The sequence below is a fragment of the Cryptomeria japonica genome, chromosome 6, assembly GCF_030272615.1.
Source record: "Cryptomeria japonica chromosome 6, Sugi_1.0, whole genome shotgun sequence".
Taxonomy (NCBI): Eukaryota; Viridiplantae; Streptophyta; class Pinopsida; order Cupressales; family Cupressaceae; genus Cryptomeria; species Cryptomeria japonica.
Window position 1 is genome coordinate 308,030,060 of NC_081410.1, and position 5,840 is coordinate 308,035,899.

The following is a 5,840-nucleotide window of genomic DNA, read 5'->3' on the forward strand; positions in this document are numbered from 1 at the left end:
TTTGAAGGATCTATAACAACATTATTTTGAGCATAATTCTAAAAACCTAATGATTGAAAAATGGGTAATGCAGCTATAAGAGGTGCTTGTAGGGGCATTAATAGTTGTATATCTGAAAAAGTAGGCATAGGATGTCTAGGAGCTATTTTACTAGCTTGTATAAGGTTATTTTATGCTCTAATAGCTATATCATAAGCTGCTAGTAATGTAACCCCACCCGTAGACTGAATCATAACAACAATATCGCTATTTAAAGCTCTCAAATAATATAAAAATAAATGTTCAAGAGAGGGTTTTACTGCTGTAGGAATTCTATTCCATGTTCTCTCAAAATGGTGGTTGAAATCTATCATCTGCTCTTGTAGAGCTCTCTTGATAGTGGTCATCTGCTCAATCAATGACAGATGATTTGACTTATCTACAAATTGCTTTGTCAGCTTATCACCCAAATCATCCCAATCACTAACTGAATTGACTAGCAAACCTCTAAACTATTGGAGTGCTTTGCCTTTGAATGATGTTGCCAGTAGCCCAAGTGCCACATTCTCCTATGTTACACGATGAACACTACACGGAGATGCAACATCTCTGATATGTTCTATTGGTGTAGTTTGATTCTCACTAGTGAAGATAGGCAGACTTTTCAGAGCTGCTCCTAGTATGACATTGTGTTGAGTCAAATTTAACAGGTTGCCCCCATTAAATGGTACAAAAGCATGTGCTCTTACAACCATTGGATGTATTGGTGGGTTTACTGGAGGACTAATTAGTGGAGTGAATGGAGGATTTAATGGTGGATTCCAGATAATGGATACTTGAGCTGAAGCTATTGCAAAAAGAGGATTTGTACGGATGGCAAAATTAGGCAGAGAACTAGACAAAAGAGAAGAATTAGACAAAAAATTAGAATTTGGGAACTCGGGAAAATCTTCAGTTGATAAATCTGCTGAAAACTCAATTGCTAAATTTGCTGCTTTTTTTGCTTTTTTCACTGTCCTTGACCTCCTTTATGATTGTGGTACCTCAATATGCTCAACCGGATCCTCGCTCTGTCTAGTTTGATACTTTCTCATATGCTGTTAAAACTTGATTTGCTGAAAAAACAAGAAAATTAGAGTCATCAGGTACTTAAAAAATAACCTCAAAAGGCTGTATTACTATTGTCAATACCAAAACAACAACAAAAATGGATTTTTTTTGAGTTGTAACAACGCAAATGAGTCCCACCAGGCGTTCCAAAAACTATTGTCATGAAGGATTGCACTTATGATGGCTAAGTGTAAAACCCAACAATCCTGTGAAACATGGGAATACTTTCAGGCATGTGGGTTGCCTATCTTGAAAGTAGACCTTCGGAGATCAAGTTGGCTTCCTGTCTTGATGAATCTCCTACAACTTTCTTTTTGTGAGAAAAGGATTAAAAGACTTACATGCAAAATAAAACTTATCCTAATGGAGTTGAAACACCGAGATGATGGAGTTTTTCCTACTATGGTAAAACTATGACAACTACAATAAAGAATGAAAACGCTTCACAAATCAACTAGATCACCAAATTTATAAATATTTCTTGAAAAGGTTTGAAGTTATCCAACTTCTGCATGAAGGAAAAGTGATTTTTCACAACATGCAAAGGATTGGAAACCAAGTGAATGCAACCCACAACCTGAATCTGCAATGAAATTATCCTACTTTTTACAAAGAAAAAACGAGACGGAGTACAAAATTGCAAGAATCACAATAACTCTATCAAATCACTCACTTGACAATGAAAAAGCAAGAAATACCGATAAGGAAACTGACTCTGTTTACAATGCTTTTTGCTGTATGTGTAAGAAAAAAGAAAGAACAGAGGGAATAATGAAGGAGGAGAAAAGAATATATAGAAAAATATCATTCTATAAACCCTAATATGTAAATCTACATGAAAAAAAGCCTTGGACAAATTTGCCCAAACTAGCATAACAAACTGATGTGAAACACTGCCAAAAATAGCTCCTCATGCTGAAAATAGGCCCTCAATTGAAACTGCATGAAAAAGATACCCTCTGTTGTAAATAGAACTACCACACTGCTAAAAATAGCACTCCAAAAAGATATAAATCCTGAAAATCTCGGCATGAAAACTACTAAAAATAGCTTCAAAAAGAAAACAATTCCCCCTCTAAAACTGCATGCTTGATAGATGCTCTTTTTAATAGTTAATATAATTTTATTAGAACACTTAATATAATTGTTATAATAAATCTTTTTTAAACTATTAATGAAGTAAATAGCTTAAAATAAATTTATTAACACAATTAAAAAACAATTGTTTTAATAAAGCTATTTTAATTATTTTTGCATCAAATACCTAAAGAGAATTAAAAAATATTTCACATCTTTATTTTATAAAGACCCCTCTTTAGGGGTCTAAGTATAGCATAAGGTAAGAAAACTAAAAGTCTTCTCCTTGTGGCAAATAATAAAAGAGGGGTTTGTAAAAAATAAAGCCCATCCAAACGGATTTAGGGCATGCAAATAAAACATTCAAAACCCTAAAAGCACTTAACCATTTCATTATGCTATTTTCTCAGAAGAAAACTTTGTTCGTCAGCATCAATGTTGTTTCCTAGGGCAAAATAGGGTTTGGAGTTCGAATCGAGACATGAACAGGGACCTTTCACTGCATATATTTTTGACTTCTTCATATGGTATGAGCTATTTCTACTGTTATTTTTGGAAAAAGAGTTTACTTCAGAGGCTCTGATTTTGTCTCATGCCCGTACTTATGGTTTTGATTTGGAATATTTATCTTTCACTTCTCTACATGTGAATGGACTGAAGCCATAATATCTCTGTACTTTTGTGTTTTGAGAGTTTATATCTTTATCTCGGAATGGCTGAAGTTGCTCTTGAATGATTCTTTGTCCATGATGTATTTTGGGTATCAGGGCTCTTTCATATCTATTATTTTTACATTTGCTATAATGTGTCTTCTTTATTTAGTTCGGGCTAGGGTTTAGACCTATCTCTCTCCTTGAAACAAATAATATTCATGCTACTCTTATAGGATTGTATTCATTATTTTCATTCAGGAATCCACTATTTCTTATTTCAGGACTGTATACTCTGGCATTTTGTTAAATACTTTCTTGTAACTATCCTCTTGTACTATCTAGTTTGATCTTTATGGCATCTTAGCCCTTCAATACTGCTTGTCAAGAATTTCTTGGTTTTCAAAAACCCTTGTCTCATTGCATCCATGTCTTTGAAGCACTGCTCAAACTATCATTTGTCCTTTGATATCCCTATGAAAGGGCTTTGATTATTCCCTAGAATGTTTTGCTAAGATAGTCATGGCTTTGGTCTTATTGTGGAACTTGGTCCTTTTCACTCCAAATTTGGTCCATTCAATGATTTGGCAAGATGTTTATACTTTTTTTTGTTGTGTCACAATGTTGCAACATGACAATGGTTATGACCTTGGACCTATATTGCTCATACAAGGCTACAACATGACAAACCTGCTAAATCCTTGTCCTCTCTATACGATATGCTCTTATGAAAACAAATATTGATCTATAATAGTTGTGTTTGCTTGACTACATTGCTCTATGAGTTCATGGGTATTTGGCTGTTATCAATCGTCACATAGATGATTTGCTAAAAAAATAAGACTTTAGGCTGTAAAATGTATGACTTTTCCTTCTTATCATAGTTGTGACAATATTTGAAGCCTCATTCCTTTCAAGGCTCACGTGCTGCTCTATGTGCATGATGTCTTATGCTCCTTGAAGTTGACAAAAAACTAAAAATCTTTAACCCTGTGATTTCATTGTTTGGGCTTGGAATGCAACTATCTTTACTCAAAGATGCAACCTGTAAGATTTGATGGTACTAGCATAATAACATAAGACTTTTTAATGATCTGACTCATATCCTTTCTTTTGAATGTGGTGCAGGGCACCCAAGGCATATCTTAGACTATTAAAGATCACTAGGTTGTAGTAAGTGGTTAAAAGGATGCAATCATGGTGTTGATCCTTTGGATCCACCTAATAATGTTTGTTGGTCCAGCTTGTAAGGCTAAGAGTCCCAAAGGTACCTTAAGACAACCTTGGGTCGCATTAGACCAATAGGACCTTAGGATAGGATGTCATAGGTGTTTTTGATATTATTTTAGGAAAATAAATGACTTTATAATAGATCCTAAACATGTTTGAAGCTTGGAGGATGCAAATTGCCAAAAGTTGCAAAATTGTCAAAAATGTTGTCAACAACTTTTGCAATATTGCTCCGAGAAGTTGCATTTTGGTTCTAACGGTCATAACCATTCAAAAGGTGGTTAGAGTCACTGGAAAGGGTCTATGTAAGAATGTGAAACCTTCCAGGTGAAGGTTGAGAAAGTGTTTGGATGCCATTTTGGTGGAGAATTGAATGAGAAGCACTGAATTTCCTAAGCAATTTTGTTTTTTCTGAGATAGTACGGTACAGTACGGATTGCCATATCAAAACTATGGGCATGGAATGATGGTAAATTGAATCATATCTTGTTTTCCCATGTTTGGAGTTCACTTGGTGATCAAAGTATAGGTTTTGTCTTCTTTCTGTTCTGATTGGTCTAGAAACCCTTAATTTCAGGGTTAGCGCAGAGATGGAACCCTAACTTGTCTTTTCTATAGTGGGATCTCATGGCCACTTGGAAAATGAAAGTTAGGGGAGTGTATTGTAAGACCCTAAAGGATTAGGATTGGAGGAGTTTGTCTGTTGCTTAAACCACCAAGTCCTAGACTAAATATCTCTATGTATTTAGCCTAAGCGATGAGACCATTGTGTGGATAATCAACCAAACAAGCAAGTTGACCAGTTTGATAGTGGATCCTATTCATTTGGAGGTAGGAGAACCTAACCAAAGTGCTGCATTAGCCCTATGCACCCATTCCTTGATACTTGCTTTGTTAACCAAGCCTAATTAGGCCTATTAGGTCGGTGAACATAGTAAGGGTTAGGGTATGGTGGAGTAGAACCAATTCCTGCAACTTTGGGATCTTTTGTAAGTCCAAAAATGGTATCCAAAATAATAATTTTTTTGTCTAGTTCTTTGGAAGTTTTACAAGTTGTTGCCCATAAACCGGATAAAGAGACCTACTAGGATCCTCTAGCCTTATAAGGGTTTTTATGCTTGTGGAGATCCCAGAACCTAATTGGTGTTTGATTGTCCTTATATTATCCATAAGTAAACTATCCCAATAATCAGATTGAGAATTTGTAGACCGGAGACCAGATTTCCATATTTTGGTCAAATTTAAGGAAAGTGTCCCTAAAACCCAATCTTGGTTGGAGTTGTGTAAGGTCCCTAGAACCTATGGAAGAAGTGTGGGGTGTGAAACACACTTAGGAGATCATTCCTTCCATATAGGAAGCCATTGGACCACTTAGGAGTGAGAAAATCAATCTTTGGGTGTATAAACCAAGGAGTAGGCCCATTGTACATTTCTTGCTGAGTACTCTGCATTAGGTGGTATCAGAGCATCAAAAGAACCTTGGGAAAGATAAGGAAATGGAAAACACAACATAGAATAGTGAGGAGATCCCCACTAGACCCATGACAAACATGGAGTTGGCCAAGATAGTAAGAGATTAGGCGGCCAAGAATAAAAAGATGGAGGAAGAGATAGAGAAGTTTAAGAGAGAAAAAGTAGGCAAAGAAGTTGCATCAACCTCTAATGGAGAAGGAGAAGAGGAAGTAGAGAGACAAGAGATGCCGACAGACCAAAGACAATTTGTTGAAGCCCTTAATAGAGTGGGAAGAAGAGATAATAGAGCAGAACTACCTAAATTATCTGGGAAAATGAATC